This window comes from Dasypus novemcinctus, chromosome 6 (assembly GCF_030445035.2).
Source record: "Dasypus novemcinctus isolate mDasNov1 chromosome 6, mDasNov1.1.hap2, whole genome shotgun sequence".
Lineage (NCBI taxonomy): Eukaryota > Metazoa > Chordata > Mammalia > Cingulata > Dasypodidae > Dasypus > Dasypus novemcinctus.
Genome location: NC_080678.1, coordinates 98,499,910 through 98,526,854, shown reverse-complemented (window position 1 = coordinate 98,526,854; position 26,945 = coordinate 98,499,910). Strand labels below are relative to the sequence as shown.

The 26,945-nt window shown below is 35.5% G+C and overlaps 1 pseudogene; it reads right to left on the bottom strand.

The window, feature by feature from the left end:
* Positions 1-994: 994 nt before the first annotated feature.
* LOC101422304 (putative zinc finger protein 487) lies at positions 995-26,945 on the bottom strand (annotated as a pseudogene).

Sequence of the window (26,945 nt, the reverse complement as noted above, 5' to 3'; positions counted from 1 at the left end):
TTCCTTTTTAATGGAATGTTACTCTTAGATTGTAGAGAATGACTGCACCCATGAGCTCTGTTGAATCTGTGCAGCCGTATCGTCTGACCTGCCTCCCCATGAAGTCAGCAGGGAGTACCTTATTAGTATATTCATGGAGATTTTTTCAGTGTTAGTTCTACTCTTCCATTTTTATAAAGATAAATAAGGAGATGGAGGCTCCACTTGGATGCCAGGGGGAATAAGACATTCAGAGTCTGGAAGGCTGATTATTAGGCATCATGGCAAACCTCCACTCTTGTCTGCTCCCAATATACCAATGGGATCTTCAAACGTGATCCCAAAAGGGAACTTAAGAGTATGAGATCTTAGGATCTGAGGGAACAGGGGTCTTGGCTAGTTAGAAAGCAAATGATTCCCAGCTCTGCATAAACTCTGAGAACTGTCTATCATAGAGTTTCCCCAAAAATTGTCCCTGCCTCAGCAGCTGTCTAGTGCCTGGACTGGAAGAGCCTTCCCTTAGCATATGCAGAATGATTCTCAGATTTCTTGAGCTCTTTCTCTGCTACCTCCCTCTCCAGTAGTCTCCTCCCCAAATCAGAGCTGATTTAACCACACTGAACTCTGAAACGTCTCTCCATTATTGACCCAGGCTATATTTGGCATTTTCCCTACATATGCCGTATCAGGGCTTTTCTCCCAACAGGAAGCTGGGGACATCACAGGGATTTTTTTTTTTTTCCTCTCTAAGGAATCAGTCACACAACCCCTAATGTCCAATTGCTTAAAAGTTGTTTAATATTTTTCCAGTTTTCTAGTTGTTTCATATATTGTGTCCAGTTTTCCAGTAGCTTAGAATGAGACAGCACTTTGTGCAAAAGTTCGTTTGTAGAACAATAAATCTTTTCAATAATTTTATACTTAACTCCGGCATAAAATATTATCCCATCTAGCCATTTAGTCAGCTAAAAAATTTACAAACACACTGTTTGGATTCTTTATTGGAGAGGGTGCTTAAGAACAATGGCTATATTTATTGATATACACCAAGAGAATGCCAAGAAAGATATGAGTACATTGATTTACACTCCACAAATATTTTATTTAAATATAGATTTTGTTCTTACAGTTGAAAAAGACACAGGTGTTTAAGCATGAATATTTACAACATGTCATAGTTATCAACCAAGTTGGGGTACATTTTACCTAGGATTATATAGGTTCCAGTAAGCAAACATATATACACACTATTTCAATGATAAAGCATACTCAACTCAGTGGTTCTTCATATTTATGCTTAAAAACAGTACTTTTAATTACTCGACTTAATCATGCTTTTCAAATTTAGATGCTATAGCAAATTGGTCATGCCTCTAACTGAATATTTTCAGTAACAATTTTGGTGTCATATATAAAACAGGAGTTTTAGTATATTTCCTGGAAAAAATATTATTTTCATTTCCCAAAGTGATTAATTTCCATTCATATAAATCCTCTGACATATGATCAAAAATGAATCATTTTGAAAGTTGTGACACATTCAAAATTTTCATAAGGTGCTCCAAATATCTGCTGTTCAATGGGATGTGACTTTACTCTGGGTAAAATACTTCTCATGTTTATATTAAGTTTCTCCCCTGTGCTATTTCTTATGCAAACTGAGTAAGTGAAATAAGAAAAGGTTTCTGTACTTTCAGGATGTAGACAGGGGTTTCTTCTCTGCGTACGTTCTTGAATTAATCAATTTTGAATTTTTGTAAAAGGCTTTCCCACATTTGTAGATTCACAGGCTTTCTCCCTTGTGTGTGTTCTCTGATGAGCTGAGAGGGATGACTTTTGGCAGAAGGGTTTCTGCCCTGTGTGTGTTCTCTGATGTACTCTAAGGGATGAATTATGGTAAAAAGTTTTGCCACATTCATTACATTCATGAAGTTTCTCTCCCATGTGAGTTCTCTGATGTTTAGTGAGACCTGACTTCTGGTAAAAGGTTTTCCTGCATTGAATACATTCATAGGGCTTCTCCCCTTTGTGTGTTTTCTGGTGTACTCTAAGGGATGACTTCTGGGAAGAAGTTTTCCCACATTCATGGCATTCACAAGGTTTCTCCCCTGTAGGTATTCTCTGATGTACTATAAGAGATGACTTCTGGAAAAAGGTTTCCCACAATCACATTGAGTTTTTCCCCTGTGTGAGTTTTGTGATGCATGCTAAGTTTTGACTTCACAGAGAACCATTTTCCACATTCATTACATGCATAGGGTTTCTCTCCAGTATGAGTTCTCTGATGGTTAATGAAGTTTGGCTTTTGGGAAAATGTTTTCCCACATTCATTACATTCATAGGGTTTCACTCCTGTGTGTGTCCTGTGAGGTACCATGAGGAATGAATTGTAGAGGAAGGTTTTTCCACATTCATTACATTCATAGGGCTTCTCCCCTTTGTGAGTTCTCTGGTGCACACAGATATTTGACTTGTCACAGAATTTTTTTCCACATTTGTTACATTCACAGGGTTTACCCTTGTGTGTGTTCTCTGATGCACTATGAGGCCTGACCTATATCTGAATGTTTCCCTACATTCAATGCATTCATGTGGTTTCTACCCTGTGTGTATCCTGTGAGGCCTGATCTATTTGTAAATGTTTTCCCACATTCACTACATTCATAAGCTTTCTCCCCTTTTGTGTATCCTCTTATGAACTATGAGAGATGATTTGTGGCTGAGGGTTTTCCTGCAATCACTACATTCATAGAGTTTTTTCCTATGTGTGTTTGCTGATGTTAAGGAAGAACTAGTGTCTGCCAAAAGGATCTCCCATACTGATTATTTTCATAGGGTTTCTTTCCTGCATATGTTTGCTGATAATGAGAGAGATTTGGTTTCTTGAAGACTTCCCCACCCTCATCACATTCAAAGGTGGTTTCTCCTTGTTGAGTTCTCTCAGTATGAATGGGAAGGGACTTCTTGCTAAAACTATTCTCATTCACATTACAATCATGTTTCCCTCCCAAGGGAACTCTATAGAGTTTATTCAGAGTTGACTTTTGTTGACTTTTCCCCAACAGACCTCCTCTCACAGTCATTAAATTCATAGCCATTCTCCCTTATGTGATTTCTATGATGGGCAAGAAGGGCTGAATTATTAGAAAAGGTTTTCACATTTCATGTACTTCTCCCATGAGTATTCTCTCTTATGGGTAATGATGTCTCCTCATGAAAGGCTTTCCCACATTTGTTACATTCAAAAAGCTGCTTCAGAGTTTGAATATTCTGATGCTGGAATAGGACCTCACTTTGACTAATGGCCTTCACAATTCTGTCATACACAAAATGTTCCTCTCTGGAATGAGGATTCCTATGCCTTATACCGAGGAGTAATTTCCCATGTGTATTTAACTGATCAAACTTCCTTACAATGGAGTTTCTATTACTAATAATTAATTCTGAAATATAGTGCAAGCTCATTCCACCTAAGTCAGATTTATCAGGTATTTTTCCATTCACACTGGGTTTGGGTTCACACTAAATATTTTTCCTAATGTTCTATTTCTCACCTTAGACAGTGTTTTGTTAATGAAATCAACTTTCCATAAAGGCTGGTCTTGGTTTTCCTGGATCTTCTCCATCAGGTCATCAACTTTCCAGAATTCTAGAAATGAAAATAATTTACCATACCTTATAATTGTTAACACATTTAATGTGAAAAGGGGACTTAATCTACAAATGCCTAGTATAGCTTGGCCTTTTGGCCTGAAAGTAAGCCCAAGGGCATACTTCTTGCTCCCCTAGATTTAGACAAAACAAACAGTCTGCAGTAGTGGAAAATGGGAGAGGAGTCCAGGAAAAAAAAACAGGAATTTGACACTTTAGAAATATGATCTTCAAAATTGAATAAACAGGGGGAGCACATGTGGCTCAAGTAGTTGGGTACCCTTTTCCCACATGGGAGGTCCCAGGTTCAGTTCCCAGTGCCTCCTAAAGAAGATGAGCAAGACAGTGAGCTGACGCAACAAGCTAACGCAATGACCTGATGCAACAAGACGACATAACGAGATGAAGCAAGAAGGAGACACAAGAGACATAACAGCAGGAAGCAGATGTGGCTCAAGCAGTTGGGCACCCTCCTCCCACAAGGGAGGTCCCCGGTTCAGTTCCCAGTGCCTCCTAATAACATGGAGACACAGAGAGCACACAACGAACAGACACAAAGAGCAGACAGCAAGCACAAACGGGCGGGGGGGGAGGTTAGAAATAAATCTTTTAAAAAAATAAACAAAGTTAAATAAACAGAAAATATTTCAAACAAGACACTGCTTAGATGAATGCTTGAGACCTAAATGAATAATATGTAGACCCACAAGAAAAATTAGTAGGCAATGGTATTGAGGGGAGATATCACAATAAAAATTATATTTAGAGGAGGCACATCAAAATATGGGTGCTTCTCTTTTACTTCAGGATCCTCACTAATATATATGCTTTCAATCTCACCCCACTCTTTTTTTTTAAGATTTATTTATTTATTTAATGAGCCCCCCCCCCTTGTCTGTTCTCTGTGTCTATTTGCTGTGTCTTGTTTCTTTGTCCGCTTCTGTTGTCAGCGGCATGGGAAGTGTGGGCAGCACCATTCCTGGGCAGGCTGCACTTTCTTTCACACTGGGCGGCTCTCTTTAGGGGGCACACTCCCCACGTGTGGGGCTCCCCTATGCGGGGGGACACCCCTGGGTGTCGCGGCACTTGTGCGCATCAGCACTGCACATGGGCCAGCTCCACATGGGTCAAGGAGGCTTGGGGTTTGAACCACGGACCTCCCATGTGGTAGACAGATGCCCTAACGACTGGGCAAAGTCCATTTCCCCACTCTTTTCTATTCTACTTACCAATGCCAAATAAAATTTCAGAAAGCAAAAATTTCCTCATGTTCAATAGAACAACCCTGTTGCCTGGAGTGTAATTTTCAGTCCAGCTCTGATTCACATGGAAATCCAATGTCCAAAGAAAGCACACATTTAGGTTATTCTTGAAACAAGATCAGATGCAAAGTTTTATTTGGCTATTATACCTTCACCTCTACCAGAGTTGTTCACTACTAACCTATCAAGGTCATCAAATCAAAGTTTCTCTATTTCTACCTGTTGATTTCACTCTGTCATAAATAAACTTATACCTCACATAATAATTCTTTACTTTGCAGGGAGATACACACACACACACACACACACACACACACACACACACACGTACTTCACCATTTCTGGTTTCCAGAAACGTATTTCAGCATTTCTGGTTTCATTTCCTGTGTGAATCTTAAAGAGAGCTTTCAACCTAGTTTTAAGAATATTTATCTTTTTTCTATTTATTATGAAAAGCTTTTCTCTGAACATGACAGCTATCTACATTGAAAACATCATTATCAGTTCTATGTTCAAGACCTACAACATTGAAGGGACCAAGAAATAAGACAGACACAAATCTGCCTTCTGACAGATAAAACCTTACAATTGAATCCTATTTGTGGTGATAACTATCATTCCTCATGGCTGCAATGACTACCCTTTACTCTCCACAAAGCAGACTTCCTCCAAAACTCTCTCATGCCTAACCACAGGCCTGCCCTTATATCCATCCACTGGGTTAGTAGTAAGCCTTTCAGTCAGCTTGACTTATAAGCTAGAAACCCTTCAAGAAATGACTACTGTTCTATATTATCCAAAACAAGCCTTCTCACAGAAGTTATCAATACTAACTATATCACGTTGTATACCATGACTCTATAAAAGCATTCCTTTCTAAACATAGAATTCTGAAATATTTGATGCTGCTTTTGTTATTTTATCACAAATACAACCTAATGTCCTGGCAGGTATTACCATATTTCCAATTTCCTTTGCACTCCTCTGAATGGATAATAAATCACTCGGCATGTACAAGTAAGTGGGTGCACCAAAGTTACTGGGAAAACTGCCTCAAAACACATCTCTCAGACTCACTGCCACCTTATATCTAATGATTCATAAGCTGAAGATTTTGACCTGAGCATGCCAATTTATAGAGTTCCTAGGTTTCTGAATGAATAAATATGAAAGAACTCTCTCTTCCCAGGCTACACAATAAACAAAGTAATCATCAAATATCTATTATATGTTACCTAGCAGAGGAAGGAAGAGTAAAAGAGATGTCCTTCTTTTGGGGATATCAAAATTTATGGGGGAAAAAAGCCTTAGGCAAGAAACACATCTTGTCAAGTATCAAAATTTATGACCAAATTTTAATTTCTTAAAATGCCAGTCATTAAGTGGACATGATTAATATAGTCAAAAAATATTTCACGAAGAGAATAGAAAACGTGAGCTCAAACCTAAAAAGTGTATAAACCAACAAAAACAAGAACTTAGCAATAGGACTACTATATGCCAGGTATTGTTTTAAGCACTTTTCATGCATTGGTTCATTTAACTATGGACAGGCAAGGCACACTGGAATAAGAAGTGTAAATAAGGGAGGAACAGTATGTTTGAGAGACATCAAGAAGACTTTACCGAACAGAACTGAGCTGAAATTTCAGACACCAGAGAAAAATTAATTTAGGCAGGCAAAATGGGACCATATTTGATACTCATCAAAGAGAAATTTAAATTTGATGTGTTAGGTATTAGGGGCAGTCTTAGACTTACCCTGTCAGGCTAGTCACACAGAAGCTTTACAGTCTAATTCATATTATACATTAGAGGAATCAAAACATAAACCTAAGTGTATGGATCTGCTTGTGAGTGATGTCAGGTGAAAGTGAGATTCTGAAGGATTTTGAAGTCAGTTTACAAAGGTGAAACAAGAACTGCAAGAGAATGGCAGAGATGGAAGATTTAAAGGAATTTCATTTTTGTCAGTTGAAGTACTTCTAATGAATAAAAACCTAATAAGTAAATAGGATGTGAGAAGAATTTTCAATTTGTGAGATATAATTTTAGCTTTTGCTTTGTTGAAAATGTAGGAATCAGAGCCCAGGAGGAATTTACTGTAGGAAGGAATAGTAAGGGGCTCCAGAGCAAAGGGACCAAATAAGATTGTGACATAATTTGGGAGTAACAGGCTTCAAGTCTTGTAAATTTATGAATCACTGAAGAGGTACTATAAAGAGAGACAAACAGAAGGTAGATGAGATGATTTCTTCCATCCACTAGATGAGCCAAGCTTTGTTCCAGGCACAGAGTATAGAGTTCTAAGCATGGCAGTCAAGATGTGAACAAGCACTTAGGGAAGAAGGGTCAAAGAAGCTAATGGTTAATCCTCCAATCCAAGGGAGGAGAGATGAAGGACACAGAAGAGCTTAAAAGAAATTCTGGCGCTCAGTATGACTGCAGGGATTAAGGAAAGGTTAGGAAAAGTCCCTATGGTTCAGAAAACAAACTATTTCACAGAGAAAAAGCATGAGAGAGCAGAAGGAAACACAGGAGATGAGATCTACTGGAAGTCACATCTTGGAATAACAGAATATAATCACCACCACCTCCACTCTCTCTACCCATATTTTAACATTTGATACCCAAAAAATCATGCATGCCACACATGTGTATATTATGAAGTATAAAAATCAAATAAAAAATGATGCAAAATTTAAAAATTGTTAAAAAGAGGAATAAAACACAAAAAAAGAAAAAAATGAAAAAAGAAAATCAAACAACAATGAACCCACAACTCACTTAATGTTACCAATATCCTCCAATCTACATGCGAACACCTACCTATCCTATCCCCCAATCCAGAAGAAACCCTATTAAAATCAGTGATTTAGCATTCTATTGCTTTTTGTTTTAATACACATATTGTTTTCCTATATGTATTTTTGAACTTCATTAATATGGAATCATACCATATGTATATTTCTAGAATTGCTTTTTTTTTTTAAACCAGGAAGTCCCAGGGATCGAACCTGGGACCGCCATATGGTAAAAGGGAGCTCAATTTCTTGAGCCACAGCTACTTCACTAAAATTGCTTTTTTAAAAGATATTTTATTGTCTTTTTTTTTAAAAGATACATAGATCGTACAAAAGGTTACATTAAAAAATATGAGGTTCTCATATACCCCACTCCCCACCCTTCCACACTCCTTCTACATTAACAACCTCTTTCATCAGTTTGGCACTTTCATTGCATTTGATGAATACATTTTGGAGCACTGCCACACAGCATGAATTATAGTTTATATTGTAATTTACACTACACACCCCCCCCAGTCCATTCAGTGGGTTATGGGCAAGATATATAATGTCCTGCATCTGTCCCTGAAATATCACTCAGGACAACTCCAAGTCCCAAAAATGCCCCCATATTTTACCTCTTCTTCCCAGATGGCCAAAGTAGAAACAACCCCAGGTAGTGGTGCTCCTGAGGGCTATGGAGACACACAGGTCCCTACGGTCACGGCAGATGGCTCTGGAGTTCAGTGCCTTTTCAGTGGGCCCTACTTTGGAATTTGTGCTCCTGAGTGTGATGGAGTTGGGACTCAGAAGTGACCTCTCTACACACATCTCTTCTGTCACTTTTACTGAACCTGTGGTTGGCGCTGGGGTTGGTGTATACTCAGGAGACTTGAATCCCTGTACTGTCCATGTGCCAGCTGGGCTCTGAGCCTCTGCAGAGCTGCAACACCTACTCTACAGTCTGTAGGACTTACCTAGAATTGCTTTTTATTTTATTTTTTTAAGTAGCAACTTTTTCTTTAATGGTTAGTGCATATTTTAACAGCAATAGTGAGAATGGAAAATCACCTTTTCAGTCACAGTTATATTTGGTTTTTTTTCCCTTTAAGCATAGCATTCATTCTTAGAGGGTTTATTCATTGTTTAAACATTTACTGATCAGTTATTGTCTGGTTTGCTTTCAACCAACTATTTTTTTAATAGATTGTTTCAAAGTTAATAGATCACATAGAACATTACATTAAAAAAAAACTTGAGGTTCCCGTATAACCTACACCCCACTCCCCAACCCCATCATTTTTGTAAATTGTATTTTTTGAAGATACATACATCACAAAAAAGGATACATTATAAAAAATATAAGAGGTTACCATATATCCTCCATCCCCCAGAATTGCTTTTTAATGCAATATTTTATTTCAGATCCATTCACACTGTTGCAGCACACAGCATGGATATATTACAACATAGTCATCAACCATTCTGCAAGTAGCCATTCACCAGGGAACCTGTTATTTGTCATTACAATGACACCTCAGATCTGTTTTTACATATTTCCTGGTATCTCCAGCATATACACCTAGAAGCATAATTGCTGAGTCAGAGGGAATGGGCAGGCTCAGCATCATATGGGAAGTAGGACTGTTTTCAAAGTGGTTGTGTGTCAAGCTTATGAAAGAGTTTCTGGTGCATTTGGTATTCTAAGACTTCTTAATGGTTGTCCTTTTGAGACTGTCTCACTGCAGTCTCAGTTTGTGTTGCCTTGATCACAGTAAAGTTGGGCTTTTTCTTATATAGTCATTATTAGCATTCATGTTTCTTTCAGACAGAAATGCCTACTGTTTTTCAATGGATTGCTTGACTCCTTATTAATTGCTCATTCAATAAATATTTATATTAAGTGGCTAGTTCATTTCAAGCATTGTTCTTGGTACTGCATATATATCAATGAAGTAACTCAGACAATTTTCAGACAAGAAAATAATATAGTATATGAGACTGTTTTGCTTGATGAAGAGAAAAACAAAGCAGTCAAAAGGAAACATGGATTGACTGAGCATAAGATTGCAATTTTAAATGGGATTGTTAAGGAAGTACAACTTTTTTTGTATTTCACATTTTAAAGCTTTCATATTTACCTGCTAATACAGCTGGTATTACTGTTTGTTTATGGATGAGTTGGAATCTGATGACATTTTTAATTCCACTTTCCCTAACAGTATTTACTGAGCAATGCTGACATTCCTCAGTTTCTGTCACAGTCAGTTCAGCTATAACACTAGTTTTGTAAGTACTTATTTGTTCTAAAACAACTGATATATTAGGGAACAACTTGAGCATAACTCAAATTCTGCATTTGCTTATGCAGGATTTCATCTTCAGAAAACACTAGGTGAACACAGAAAACTGTACCAAGCTGAACAGCACCCCAAAGGAATACATAAAATGTACACATGCACACATGTCAAACATCTCAGTTAACTGTGAATTATGAACTACATGCATCCATGTATGGTATTAAAACTTCATCTGATTTCAGAAAATCCTCTACCAGTTCAAAAAAATTTGCAATCCTTTCAATACATACTACGACCAGCAATGGGAAGATCTCTTTAAGGGTAAATATTTTTTATGCTATTATGTATACCTTAAACATTTAACAAGTGTAAAACTCTGCTGCCACTTTTATTAAGTTTCCAGTCTTTTTTTTAATGTGTCACTGAAATTTTTGACTTTTGTCTCTCTCACCTCATTTCTCCAATATAAGCTATCTGGTTTTTACTGTACAATTTTGAAAAGCACAGCAAATTTTAAGAATGCATATGACATGTTATAGCAAAACTGACTATACCAAGTTTCTGACGTGCAGGTCCTTCTTGCTTATGATTCTGCCCCACACATCAATGCAGACAAGTCATTGTCTTAGAACAATGTCCACAAAAACATCAGGGTAGAGAAGGCCAAGGGTCCATCCCTCCACAAAAACAGTGAATAAATAGGTAAACACTATGAGAATCAACTTCATCAGAGCTCTAGAACTAGTCAAAGGTCTACAGCAACTAGGCAAAGGTTAATTAAGAATCTTGATAGGCAACTATAACAAATCTACCATAGTTATGAAAGATGTTGTTAATGGGGGCAACTGGGGGGTGGTGGTGTATGTGGGAATCCCCTATACTTTTGATGTAACATTTATGTAATCTAAAGCTTCTTTTTTAAAAAAATGGTAGGGGGAGTCTTTAAAAAAAGAATCTTGATAGGAAAGCTTTGTGGCAGAAAGATTAAATCAGAGTTAAATGAAACAGAGAACAGAAAAATAGTTGGTTCTTTGAAAACATTAATAAAATATATGAGGCAAGTAGACTTGGCCCAGTGATTAGGGCATCCGTCTACCACATGGGAGGTCTGTGGTTCAAACCCCGGGGCCTCCTTGACCCGTGTGGAGCTGGCCCATGCACAGTGTTGATGTGCACAAGGAGTGCCGTGCCACACAGGGGTGTGCCCCGTAAGGAAAGCCACCTGCGTGAAACAAAGTGCAGCCTACCCAGGAATGGTGCCGCACACACAGAGAGCTGTCACAAGATGATGCAACAAAAAGAAACACAGATTCCCATGCTGCTGACAACAACAGAAGCAGACAAAGAAGAACATATAGCAAATAGACACAGAGGACAGACAACTGGGGGGCAGGGGGAGAGAAATTTTTAAAAAAAGAAACACAGATTCCTGGTGCTGCTGCTAAGGATAGAAGTGGTCACAGAAGAACACATAGCAAATGGACACACAGAGCAGACAACTGGGGGAGGGGGTAGAGAAATAAATAGAAAATAAATCTTAAAAAAAAAAGAAAAGCAGGGATGTTTTAAAAAATAATAAAATATATGAACATTTAGCTAAAATGACTAAGAAAAAAGAGAAGACTCAAATCTCTAAAATCAGGAATGAAAGTGGGACATTACTACTGACTTTCCAGAAATAAAAAGAATAATATGAAAATACTATGAACAATTTTAGGCCAACAAAGTAGACAACCTAGATGAAATCAACAAATTCCTAGAAAGATACAAATTAACAAAATGGACTCAAGAAAATAAAAAATACAAATAGATCTTTACTAAGTAAAGAGATTGACTGGTAATCAAAAATATTCAACAAAAAAAGCCCAGGAACAAATAGCTTTACTGGTGAATTCTAGGAACATGTAATTAATATCAGTCCTCTATTCTTTTTCCCAAAAATAGAGGCACAAACACTTCCCACTCATTGAGGTTACCATTATCCTAATACTAAAGGGAGACAAAAACATCACAAGAAATCCACAGACCAATATCCCTTATAAAGTTATATGCAAAAATTTTCAACAAAATATTAGCAAACCAAATCCAGCAATATAGAAAAATGAAGATAAATAAGGAAACAGAGTTTGAAAAATATGATAAATGAACTAGATTTAACAGACATTTATAGAGTATTACACCCCAAACAGCAGTATAACATTTTTTGCAATAAAGTTTAAAAGACTGGAATGATACACTTTTTCTGATCATAATGGAATGAAGCTGGAAATCAAAAGTGGGCAGAAAAAGGGAAAATTCACATATATATGGAGATTAAGCAGCACACTCTTAAATAATCAGGGGGTCAAAGAAATTGCAAGAGAAATCAGTAAATGTCTTGAGACATGAAAATGATAACACAATGTCAAACTTCTGGTATACAACTAAGGCAGTGCTGAGAAGGAAATTGATAGCCCTCGATGTTTACATTAAAAAAAAAAAAAAAAACAAAGAGCTAAAAATGAAGACCTAACTGCACACCTAAAGGAACTGGGAAATGAACAGCAGATTAATCCCAAACCAAGACAAAGTGGGAAAAGTAATGAGCAGAACAGAAATAAATGATATTGAGAATGATAACAACAATAAAAAAAAAAGAATCAACAAACCAAAAGTTGGTTTGAGATCAACAAAATCAACAAACCCTTAGCTAGACTGACAAAAAAAAGAGATAGCATCCAAATAAATAAAATTAGAAATGAGATGGGAAACATTACCACTGATCCTACAGAAATAAGAGAGATCATAAGAGGATACTACTAACAACTCTATGCCAACAAACTAGCTAACAGACAAAATGGACAAGCTCCCAGAAACACACCAACAACCTACAATGACCCTAAAAGAAATATAAGACCTCAACGAATCAATCACAAGAAAAACATCTCCCAAAATTGAAAAGCCCAGAACCAGAAGACTTCACAGGTGAATTCTACCAGGCATTCAAGGTAAACTACTACCATTTTACTCAAGCTCTTACAAAAAAATGAACAGGAAGACATGCTACCAAACTCATTCTTTGAAGCCAAAATCACCCTAATACCAAAATCAGATAAAGATACTACAAAAACAAGAACATTACAGGCCAGTTTCTCTAATGAATATAAAGCAAAAATCTTCAAAATATACTTGCACACCAAGTCCAAAAGCACATTTAAAGAATTGTATATCATAAGTGGGTTTTATCCCAGATATAAAAGGGTTGCTCAACACAAGAAAATCAATTAGTTTTATTTCAACATTAATAAAGAAGAAAAATCACATGATCTTCTCAATTGACGCAGAAAAGTCATTTAACAAAATACAGCACTTATTTACTTATTTATACAGCATCATTTTTTACAAAAACACTCCAAAATATAGGAATAGAAGGAAGCTTTCTCAATATTGTAAAGTGCATAAAAGGAAAACCCACAACTAGCACTGTACTCAATGGTGAATGACTAAAAGCTTCCCTGTATAGATTGGGAACAAAACAAGGATGTCCCCTGTCACCACTGATATTCAATATTGTGTTAGAGGTTATAGCTAGAGCAATTAAGCCAGAAAAAGAGATAAAAGGCACCCAAATGGGAAAGGAGGAAGTAAAACTTCCATTATTTACTAATGATATGATCCTATATCTAAAAAATTCTGAAAAATCCACAACAAAGATACTAGAAGTATCAAGTTCAACAAAGTAGCAGCATATGAGATTAACATGCAAAAATATACAGCATTTCTATACACTATGATGAGCAATCAGTAAAAGTCAGTAAAAAATATCCATTTATAATAGCAACTCGAAGAATCAAATATTAAAATTAAACTTATCTGAGGACATAAAAGGCCTATATTCAGAAAATACAAAATATTGCTATAAGAAACCAAAAAAGAACTAAATAAATGGAAGGACATTCCATGTTCATGGACTGGAAGACCAAATATCATCAAGCTGTAAATTCTGCCCAAACTGATTTCCAGATTCAACACAGTCCCAAAAAAATTCCCAATGGCTTTTATTGCAGAAATGGAAAAGCCAATTATCAACTTTATTTGGAAGGGTAAGAGGCTCCAAATAGTTAAAAACACCTTGGGAAGCGGACTTGACCCAGTGGTTAGGGTGTCTGCCTACCACATGGGAGGTCTGCGGTTCAAACCCCGGCCTCCTTGACCTGCGTGGAGCTGGCCCACGTGCAGTGCTGATGATCACAAGGAGTGCCAAGCCACACAGGGGTTTCCCCTGCATAGGAGAGCTCCATGCACAAGGAGTGCGCCCTGTAAGGAGAGCCACCCAGCATGAAAGAAAGTGCAGCCTACCCAGGAATGGTGCCGTACACATGGAGAGCTGACACAGCAAGATGACACAGCAAAAAGAAACACAGATTTCTGTGCCGCTGACAACAACAGAAGCAGACAAAGAAGACGCAGCAAATAGACACAGAACAGACAACCAGGGTGGGGGTGGGGAGAAGGGAAGAGAAATAAATAAATAAATCTTAAAAAAAAAAACAATTTATTAAAAAAATAAAAATAAAAACATCTTTAAAAAGAAGAATGAAGTTGGAGGACTCTCACTTCCTGACTTTAAATCACATTACTCAACTACAGTGGTTAAAAAAAAACACAAAAAACAAAAAACCCAGCATGGTACTGGCATAAAGACAGATAAATTGACCAATGCAACCGAACTGAGAACTCAGAAATAGACCTCACATCTATAGTCAAGTGATATTTTGAAAGGCTGCACATCCAGCTGGGCCAGATCAGTTTATTCAATTAATGGTGCTGGGAGAACTGGAGAGTCATATCCAAAAGAAAGAAAGAGAACTTCTATCTCACAGCTTATACAAAAATTAACTCAAAATGGATCAAGGAACTAAAAATAAAAGCTACACCATAAAACTCGTAGAATAAAATGTAGATAAACATCTTCAGATCTTGTGGTAGGTAGGCAGTAGTTTCTTAAACCTTAAACCCAAAACACAAGCAATGAAAGAAAAAGTAAATTGGATCTCATCAAAATTAAACACTTTTATGCTTCAAAAGACTGACAAGAAGGTAAAAAGGCAGTCCACTTAATGGGATAAAGTATCTGGAAACCACATATCTGATAAGGGTTTGATTTTCATATCTTATAAAGAGATCATACAACTCAACAATAAAAGGGCAAGCAATCCAGTTATAAAATGGGCAAAAGACTTAAATAGGCATTTTTCCAAAGAGGAAATATAAATCACAAAAAAGCACATGAAAAAAATCTTCAATACCACTAGTTATTAGGGTAATGCAAATCAAAACCACAGTGAGATGTCATCTCACAACTCAAATATGGCCATTAATTTAAAAAAATGGAAAGCAAGTGCTAAACAGGATGTGGAGAAACAGGAACACTCCTTCACTGGAATACAGAATGTTGCAGCTTCTGTGGAAGTTAGTTTGGCAGTGCCTCAAGAAGCTGGATATAGAACTGCCATATGATCCAGAAATCTCATTACTAGGAATATATTCAGAAAAACTGAAAGCAAGTATGTGAACTGACATTTGCACACTGATGTTCATAGCAATATTCTATGCATATGAACAACTATATTTATTTATTAGCTAAACAAAATATGGTATATGCATACAACGGAATATTATTCAACTGTAAGGAGAAATGAAATTGGGATGCTTATGAGAACATAGATGAATGTTGAAGACATTATGTTGTGTGAAATAAGCCAGACACAAAAGGACAAATATTGTATGGTCTCACTAATGTGAACTAAATAATGAGTAAACTCACAGTGGTAAACTCTAGAACATAGGTTAGGTTACGAGGAGAATGTGGGTTGAGAATGGGAGCTGATGATTAATATATGTAGACTTTTTAGTAAGGTTTCTTGTAAAAGTGTAGAAATGAATAGAATTGATGGTAACATATTACCGTGGGCATAACAAACACTGATGTTTTATAAATGTGATTGTGGCTGAAAGAGTAGTCTGTGGACATAAATGTCAATTGAAAGGAAGGTAGAAATAATTTAGGGAATGTGTAACAGTGATTTCAGTAGTAGGTGAAGACTGAAGTTAATAGTATTAAATGTAACAAATGTTCTTCATTTACAAAGTTAAGAATAGGGTGATACACAGGAAAATTACAACAAATATAACTTCTGGACAATAGTTAACAGTACTACTGTATTATTTTTGCAGCAATGGCAAAGAAGATATTTCAATACCAAGGGACAATAGGGGATAGGCAATTTTTCCTTTTGGAGTAATGAAAACACTCTAAAATTAACTGAGGTGATCACAGCACAACTCTGATGAAAATGAGGGCCACTGAGTGTACAATCTGAATGGACTGTACAAAGCATGAGACTGTATAACACAAGGAATTCTGTGGCAGAAAATGGATTGTGGTTAACAAAACAAATATGAGAACATTCTCTCATGAACTATAACAAACTTATAACACTAGTACAGGGTGTTAATAATCAGGTGGGGGGAGTGGATGTGGCTCAAGCGATTGGCACCCGCCTCCCACATGGGAGGTCCAAGGTTCAGTTCCCAGTGCCTCCTAAAGAAAAAAAAAACAACAACAATGAGTAGACAATGAGCAAAAACAACAACAACAAGAAGCTGACAATAAAGAAAAACAATGAGCAAAAAGACCCGGGAGCCATCTTGGTGTAGGGGGAAGGGGAGGGAATAAAATAAAATAAAATTTACTTAAATAATAATAAAAATCAGGTGGGTTGGGGAGAATACAACAAATGTAAGATATGGGCTATAGTTAGTAATATTCTGGTGATATTCTTTCACAGTTTGTAAAAAATATTTCACAACAATGCAAAGTTTTGGTGGTGGGGTGATATTTGGGAGCACTGTATGGTGCTATGCATGTTTGTTTTGTAAGTTCACAACTTTTATTATACTATATATGCTCATTGTTTATGTATGCTCATGCATGAATGATCTACTTCAATAGAATTTTATTTAAAAACTACTAGTCTATATCATGATCAGAAATACAAAGGTGGTCCAACCTATGCAAGTCTATCAATGTAATATACCATGTTAATAGAATTAAGGGGGAAAAAAACACATGACCATGTCAATTGATATATAAAAAGCATTTAACAAATCCAATAACCTTATGATAAAATCACTCCACAAATTTGGAAAAGAAGGAAACTTACTTAACATGATAAAGGGCTTCTATGAAAAACCCACAGCCAACAACATAATTATGGTAAAAGACTAAAAGCTTTTCCACAAAGATCAGGGATAAGCAAGGATGCTTTCACCATTTCTATTCAACACTGTACCCGAAGTTATAGCCAGGGACATTAGGCAAGACAAACAAACAAAAGGCATCTAAAACTGGAAAGGAAGAAACTAATCTATCTCTATTCACAGATGACATGATTACATATTTAGAAAATCCTTAAAAAATCCACAAAAATTCTTTTAGAGCTAGTAAACAAATTCAGCATAGGTGCAAGATACAAGAACAATATTTAAAAATCAGTTGTATTCCTACACACCAGCAATGGAAAATCCAAAATGAAATTAAGAGAACAATTCCATTTATAACAGAATCCAAAGATTAAAAATATTAGGAATAAATCCAACTAGTGAGGTGTGAAGACTTACACATAGAAAACCACAACGTATAAAATGGCAATATTCCCAAAATTGACCTCAGATTCAATGAAATCCCTATCAAAATCCCAAATGCCTGTTTTTTAGACATGGAAACACTAAGCCTAAAATTAATACAAAATTGCAAGGAACCCTGAATAGCCAAAACAATCTCAAAAAAGAAAAAAAAGTGGTAATGGCATAAACATAAACATATCAATGAAATAGAACTGCGAATCCAGAAATAAACCCACAGGTAAAGAATTATTCTTAGAACAAATGGGTTGAGGTATTTGGATATCCACTTGTAAAAGAATGAAATTGAACCGCTACCTCATACCATATACAAAAACTAACTCAAAGTGGATCAAAGACCTAACTATTATAATATAATGTAATAGAAAAGCTAAGAACATATAACTCTCAGAAGAAAACACATGGGTAAATCTTCACGACCTCAGTTCAGCAATGGCTTCTTATATACAACACCAAAAACTTAAGCAACAAAAGAAACAATAGATATAAATTTGACTTCATCAAAATTATACTTTTCTTCATGGAAAGCACATTATCAAGAAAGTGAAACGACAACCTCGAGAATGGGAGAAAATATCTGCAAATCATTATTTCTAATAAGAGGCTAGTATCCAGAATATATACAAAACCAACTAAAACTTAAAAACAAAAAGACAAATAATCCAACTTAAAAATGAGCAAAAACATGAATACATATTTCTCTGAAGAAGATATACTAATTTTCCAATAAATACATGAAAAGATTCTAAACACCATTTTTCATTAGGGAAAAGCAAATAACCACATTGAGATACCACTGCACACCCAACAGGACAAATGGCTATAATAAAATAATTTTTTAAAATGGAAAGAAACAAGTGTTGGTGAGGATGGGAGAAATTGGAACCCTCATTTGTACATTGCTGGTAGGCAGATGAAATGGTGCTAACACTGTGGGAAACAATTTGGCAGTTTCTCACTCAGTTAAACACAGAATACCAATGGTCCAGCAATTCTACTCCTAGGTATAAAGTGAAAACTGGTGTTCAACTAATAGTTTGTACATGAATGTTCACAGCAACACGTGGAAACAATACAAATGCCCAATGGATGAATGGATAAACACAATGTGGTACATCCATACAATGAAGTACTTTCCAGCCATAAAAAAGATGAAGTACTGGTATATGCCAAAACATGGATAAACTTTAAAAACATTATCTAGATAAATGAACTTGGTCACAAAAGGCCAGATATTGTATGATACCATTTATATGAAATCTCCAGAAGAGCAAATCCATACAGAGAGACCAGATTAGTGGCTGCCAGGAACTGGGGGAAGAGGGAGCTGGAGAATGACTGCTTGACGGGTATGGTATTTGGGGGGGGGGGAAGAGTTCAACATATTCTGGAATTAGATAGCGTTGATGGTTGCACAACACTGTAGAACATACTATAAATCACTGAGTTACATACTTCAAAATGGCTAAAATGTTAAATTTTATGCTAGTGAATTTTACTTCAAGAAATTCAAATTCTTAACTGCTGAAACATTAAAATAAATCTTAACGTATTTCTTGTTTCTTATTTTTATTTCATACAAATTTTAGAACTCTCACATTACATGGTAACAACTAACAAATTAAATCCTAAACCAAACAAAACATGGTGGTTTGAATTACTGAATCTACAGGTAAATTTCAGAGTGGACTTGTCATTACAACATGTGCTTTATCTCCACATTTACATTTCCTTTAAGATAAGTTGTTCCTATTTTCTCCATTAAAGGTCTTGCTATTGTAAATAGTTTAAATTTTGCTGAACTGTATTTTCTAAAGAATATTGGTGCTTAAAAATGTAATAGATGATATCAATTGATCTTTATTAAGCCAACTTGCTGTATGTTCATACTATTTTTAATAATTTGTCTACAGATTCCTTTATTTTTTCATAAGAATAACCATAATATCTGTATATGAGCTTGATTTTCCATTGTTGTAAAACACTTATTAATTTCATTTTTGGCTTATTACTCTGGGTAGAATCCCCCGAAACTATTAAATACAAGTAGTGAGAGTGGAGATCAGATTTTTCTGATGTTTGATTTGGGATCCTGTCTCTCTTTTTAAGACTGAAGAAGTCCCCTTTCTATTCTATTTTAGTGAGATTTTTATTAAAAATGGGTGTTGATTTTTACCAGTTTTACTTGCATTAAGATGACAGGGGTTTTACTAAAGTATTAAGGAGGTAAATTACAATGAAATACTGTCTCATGTTAAATTACCTTACATTGATAGAGTGGAGCCTACTTGATCATGCTTTATTATCTTTTTATTTTTTAACTCATTATTATATAAAATTTCCTGTTAAAGAGATTAATTTTGGAATCTTCTATTCTTGTTCTTACCTTGTAAGATTTTTTTTATAAGATTATATTTATTTCAAAGTAAGTTCTGGATAGTGTTTATTCTCTTATTCTAATCACTTGAAGAATTCACATATTAAAATTATCTAATTCTTGAAAATATGGTAGACCTTCCCAGGAAACAATCTTATAATATTGTTTTCTTTCTGGAAAGATTTCTGAACAACTGATTCAATTCCTAAAATATTTTAGCTTTGTATTGTTTTTTTCCTAGAAGTTTTTCCACTCTAAGTTTTCAAATTTAGTAACATGATGGTGTTCAGAACAGCGGCTGAGCACCTGCTTTACATGTATGAGGTCCTGGATTCAAACCCCAGTCCCTCCTAAAAAAAAAGAAAGAAAGAAATTATTAGGAAAGCACATGTAGCTTCCCATATCCAAGGTCCCAGGTTCAATACCAAGGACCTCCTGGGAAAAAAAAATCTGTTATGACACATTTTTAAATAAAAACAAAAGCACAGTAAATAGTATAAAGAATGCCCATGAACCCCTCACCTACTCTCAACCATTATCTATGTTTTGTTATCTGTGCTTCATCTATCAATCCCCCAACACACAAATGTGCATTTGTTGCTGGGAACATATTAAAGCAAATCTTATCTAATTCATCCCAAATACCGCAGCATACATGAGAGAAGAATGTGAGTTGAATAGAATAAATTCACCAATATTTATTAAAATTATTCTTATGGGCTAGAACACAAACATGATTGATTATACATTTTGTAATTCTTTTAAATATTATTGACTCAGTTCTGTATACACTCACTGTTTTAAGATTAGCAATTTGTACTTGAAATTTCCTAGATTTTTATTAAAGAATTTTATTTTTGATTTATCAATAATTGAGAGGGGCATGTACTGCAATAGAATTCATTATGTAATTCTATCAAGTTTTATTTGCACCTATCATTTTGGGTCTAATTATCTATCCCAATTGTCAGAGTCTTAATCAGTGACCCGAGGGTATCAGGAATGAAATAGAGAGAAAAGGGGGAAGGAAACAAGGAGAAAGAGCAGAGAGAGAAAGAACAAGAGAGCTGGGATCAGAGGATCTGTGAGTAGAGACTCAAACAACTTTATTACAAGGGGCTCTTATATACCAGTGTACATGTCTACAAGCAGGCCCACAGCAGCCTAAGTGCCATTAAGCATAAACATTAGCATTAACATAGTGTCCGAGTGACATCAAGGAGCAACACTTATTAACCATCAACATTACCTATAGTCTAAAGAATTTTCTTTTTTAAAAAATCTTATCTCAAGGTGCAAAGTCTAAGTGTTCTATACATTACAAAAGGTATGAGCTCATCTTTTCCTTCAGCCTTTAACAGCTTCAGCCCATTTGCTGGGAACTCCCAAATCACTGCATTCCTTAGGTTGCAAGGGTAGTCATGGAGACAGCACGTCTCTCCTTGAGAGGCTACTGTGCCTCAGTTTCCAACATTTCCCCCTTTTTTAGTCAAGGTGACCATGCCTGTCTTAGGTTGCCCTCCTCTAAGGGTCTTACCCATCATTGACTGCCGTCCAAGCTCTTCAACTTGGGGAAATTATTGAGGTGCTTTTGCTAGCACCAGATTATTCACATGTCCCATGGCTGTTACGCTTTGCAATTTTCTTTGAAAGCACTGTCCGGCACGGGTGAGAATAATGAGCAACAGAACAAGTATGATTAGCACTATTCCTAAAGCTGACAGAAAACTCTGTGATTTCCACCAATTTACTGGATTAAACTTATTGAAATGAGAAATGAAATCATTAAAGACATATCCTTATCATCAGCTACATTAATCTGATTAAGGGATTTCTAATTATCTTTTTCTGTAATTCTTCTACTTCTATTGACATATTACCTTTATGACCTATCAAATGATTCTACTATATCTGATTTATTATATGCAGAATCAAAGAAATTACTTTCATTCCAACCACACCTCAATCCCCTTAACAAGTTTAAATTATACAATTGATCTCCAATATGCAAAACAGCAGATTCTAAATTATTAACCCAATTATTTAACTGTTCATCAATTGTGCTCTTGGCTATGCCACAAATCACTACCATTTTTGTGCCAATCATGCACGTATTGTTGAGTCTGTACTTTCACACAAAGCTATCATAGCAGTAGCAGAAGCTGTAATGATTCCAATCAGTCCCAAAATGCTTATAATGAGCAGTCCAATAAAGCATTCAGTCCATTTCAAGAATTTTTATGCAGCAATAATTGACTTTCAGAAGATGACTGCCAAATGAACATCATTCTCACCAGTATCCAGATGCATTTTCTTCTTCTGGTCATGGCTGTTGTTTTTCCATCCTGCAACACACTTCCTGATATGTACACAAGGTACCATTTTCATAAAACAGTGGAACATTCTTAATAGTTATCTTACCAGTTATGAAAACAAATGGATCTTTGACACAGGCTTTAAAATGGTATGTTTAAGGATCAAATGTATTTCCCAGCCATTCATACGGAGGGGCAATTCCAAAAATTATTTTCCACAAATTCTTTTGCAGGTTATGACTGAGTGCCATTGGTCCAAGGGGCCGGTATCCATTTTCCTTTGTGACGGTAACAGTTCCTGCCACAATAGCATAAGAGCACACAGGCCCAAAATCCATAGGCAGACAAAAGCTGCAAGTTCACAGTTCCAGAATTTGTAAAGTTCATGTGATGTATGGAAGCAATTGAAAAATTTTTATGATTAAAGTTAAAATTGCCACAGGTTTCAGTAAAGTATTTTAATCTCCAGCCATATTTCCACATTTTCCCCTTTTTGTTTTAGTAATGAATACAGCTTCAGTGGGTTTGAATAATGCATCTGAGGGCTCATTCCTCTCAAGAGCAGGAGGGCTCTGATGTCACAGTCATTGGAGTAAGCAGGAAGGAACTTACGGGGGATGTTTATTAGCTGTTGGTGAGTAACCAGAATTGCTGGGCTAGGCACCACAAGGTTTGGTACTCGATGATGTTCGCCTTTCTGGTAGAGCCACTCTGCCTTTTCTCAGGTTTCAGTTGTAGGCCCAGGATCTTCACAAAGGCATCTGCGTCAACAGTCTTAAAAGGGATGTTAGAGGAGTGGCAGGGACATGACAGTCACCTGTTACTACCAGCAGGTATCCTGGATTTTTTTTCATAATCTGAGGGTGATTTATAACAGTCCATCATTTCTGTCTTGTTTTCAGTATTTGCAATCTACCCCTGGATAGGGATGGCCATCTTTAGAGTGACCAGACATTATTGGGTTAAGTCTTTCACTTTTAGCAGGGTCTCCCCTGCTGCACACAATTGCCTTTTATATTGCACTTTTGACCTCCTTCCAGAATTGTGATTAAAACCCAAGGGTTACTTTTAGAATTTTGCTTTTTCACAAACTCCACCCAAAGCCAATATGGGTGCTTGCCACATCCAATTCATACACATAGTTAATGTCCAAAATTTACCTTCTTTTTATTATTTAAAGCAGCTTGCTGGAGGTTTCCCTACTTCCTTGAAGGACCTTTCCCAATTAATACATACAATGGTTTTAATATTTGAGACTAAGTGAGAGATCAAAGATTTTTAGCACTTCAACATTATTACAAACTCTGTTAACATGATTGCATTCCATCATTTATAACAAGAGGGCATAGTTTTATCCCATCCAACCAAACCACATTTAGGAATTTGATAGAGCAGCAGGGACTTTGCAACCTGTCCCAATTGTTTGCTTAGTTCAGGCTTTTAAGAGAATATACTATTATCTCTGATGTTTCTTTTCATTCTGAATAAAGGATTACTGGCTAACAATGTCATCAGTAGAGTTTCAACCACCAATTTTATGAAGGTAGATTATTATCACCGCCAGGACAGATCGTTGGGCTATGCACACAGCCTTGGAGAAGCACTGCAAAAGTCCATTGTTGGGTTTTCCATAGGTAGTTGAGAATGCAGGCTGTCTTGACTTGCCTAAGGAAATTCTCAGCACATTTTAAAACAAAGTGATAGTGACATAGTTGGATGTTAATTTTTTTTGCAACAAACTAGCAATATTTGTGACTGCTGCATACTACAATGTTGTTTTAATTTATTATAAGAGGTTGTTTTTGTGACACATACTCTTAATTAAAACCATAATTAACCACATTGTAATTCTCTTTAATATTATGCTAAAATATTGGTAAATTTATACACTCTTAAGCATTCATAGGAACCTTTTACTCATACAACTTTAACAGAGGGTTAAAAAATCCTGTCAATTTTCTAACTTTTATATAAACACTAAACTTATAACATTAAATGAACTTAACTGTTACTTTAATTTTTCTTTCAAGGTAAATGAACAAATCTCTTGTAATTAGTTTGAAATAAAAAGAAAGCAGGTTTAAACATTATTTTCCTTTAAGAGTTAAGACCCTTTCTTCCTTGAACACTGAGGAAATGAGGTTAAAGCATAAGAAGCTGATTTGATAAAACAGACTCTTTGTATACTGATTATTCAGGATATAAACTTTCTATAAACTTTCACCAGAACAGACTAATGATTTCAGAGACTTTGAAAAAGAACAATATTTTTAACTTTGATACATACTACTTGATACTAAAGGTTTTTCAAACTTTAAAGACAGACCCATCAAATCTTACTTAACTTTAACCATAAAAATTTCTTTCCAGAAACCTACACTTTCAGTATTCAGTCAGGTTTTGTCCCACATTTTACTCTTACTCAATAATCAATCATTTTATTTTAGGATGAAATCATCTCCTGTTTCCTTAACAATAAAAACACATTCCATATATCCCACATACTGTTAACCAGGCAAACTTCTTACAACATATCACTGCCTGCCATCAACACTAAATGAGCTTGTTAAAATAAGGAACTTTTCTTCACTTTAAATACTTAGTAGCATGTAATACCAGAAACAGTCCCCTAAGAAGCCAGTTTACAGGGAAGACTAGCCACCAACAAGTTTTCCTGTTATAAAATTACCTTTTATTATCATATCAATTCAGTTTTATATATATTTAATAATGACTTTTTGGAATTAGCCATTTAAATATCTTAATTTAAACAATGCTTCATTGAACTTCTTATAATTATTTATAACCATATAGACTATATTATTTTAAGACAACTTTTACCTTCACGGAACACATTCCCTTACTTAAAGTTACCACAATACCTTCTACAACTTGCCACATGCAAATTAAGTTCCAAGAGTTAATGAAAAATTAGCCATCCTATTTTAGGAAGAAACACATCTTTTAGAAAAAATATTAAATTTCAGTCAGCATCCCACAAACTTTTAACTTTCTTTAATATTCATTTAAGTTTTACATCCTTCATTTTATCCTGTGAAGAAAAATAAGCTATTCATTTCAATCTAAGCAAGGATAACTTTTATGAAGACTTATAGTTAATTTTGTTAATCAAGACTTACAATTTTTATCATTGTAGATATCTTATTAACATTTAAACTTATGTATTAATATAATAAACTTAAGTATTAATGTAAGAAGTTTAATTTTTGGCCATTTGAATAGAGCTCTAAAAATTTTTTTTTTTACTAATTTAATATTTACCTTCTGGAGGTATCACAATATACACTGACATTGAATGAACAAACACAAAACAATTACAACACATTAACAGAAACATACAGTTTACAATTGACTCATAATTCTTACTTTCTTGGTATAGCTGCTTTTAAGTCTTCTGTTATATCACATCTTAGATTGTACTTTTTAAGATTTCTTCTGCAATCCATGTTGCCTGTAACATGCAAGCTTGTGCTTGGAAACATTTTTATTAGTTATCAGCAATCAGTTAAGATAACTTGAGCAGCATAAATGTAGTTAAGTTCTTATTTTGCAGTTTAGACAGACAGTTTAACACTTTGGCTTATTACTCTGTAAGAGTATACTAAGACTTGAAGTTCCTGAGAAAACTATTGATTTAAAACTGAAAATTCATTTTAGACCTTGATAAAAATTTGGTACTAATTTTATTATCTTGGTTAAATAAGCCCCATCAGAATTAGCGTGGAAACAAAACACAAATGTTGACACGTTTTTCTCTTTTTCCAGTGGCTTAACTATATTAACCCTCACTAGCCCACAGCTACATTGTCATGTAGACAGAGGATTTGCAGAGTTGCTGCAAGAATAGTTTCCTTACCTTAGTTAACATTTTAACAGTTTTCTTGCAAGCCTGATTTCACTATCAAGGACTTTATTTATTATTTTTACCTGTTTTAAATCTTTCAATAGTTTAAAAAGTTTTGGTTCAGGATGAACTCAACACCCCTTGCAGATTCTTTGTATCTGGTGGTATGGCATGTAATGTTACAGGGAAAGCAGATAATAATTGTTTAACATAAGGCAAAGCATCAACAACATCTGAAAACATTTCTAACTTAGGCTTAGTAACAGAAGGTAATTCAGTAGGTGCAGAGGGTTGTATTGGGTACACAGAAGTTATTTCATTAAGACTTCACTGAGCTTTTGTTGATGAAAGGGTTAATATCAGGATGAGGGGAAAAACCTGACAGTTCCCCATTCGCCTCAAGCTCCTGTTTGTGTTCCAATTTACTTTCTTTTATTTCAGATTTACTTATGGGTTTAGAAAATACAGTAATTTCATCTTTCTCTCGTTCAGAGTGTAAAGGATCTAAGGCAGCAGCAATTTGCTGGAACAAAGCCAACACAGATAGTAGTATAGTTTCTCCCTTTTTGATATGCTCTATGTAGTGCCCTCATTACCTATTTCCACTGTTTATAAAGATTCTTTAAATCTACAGTTTTCACTGTGACTCCGACAGTTTAAAAAAAAAAAAAAGACTTTTCAGTACCTGTGAATATTCTTCCAAGCGTCCTGGTTGATTACCCAT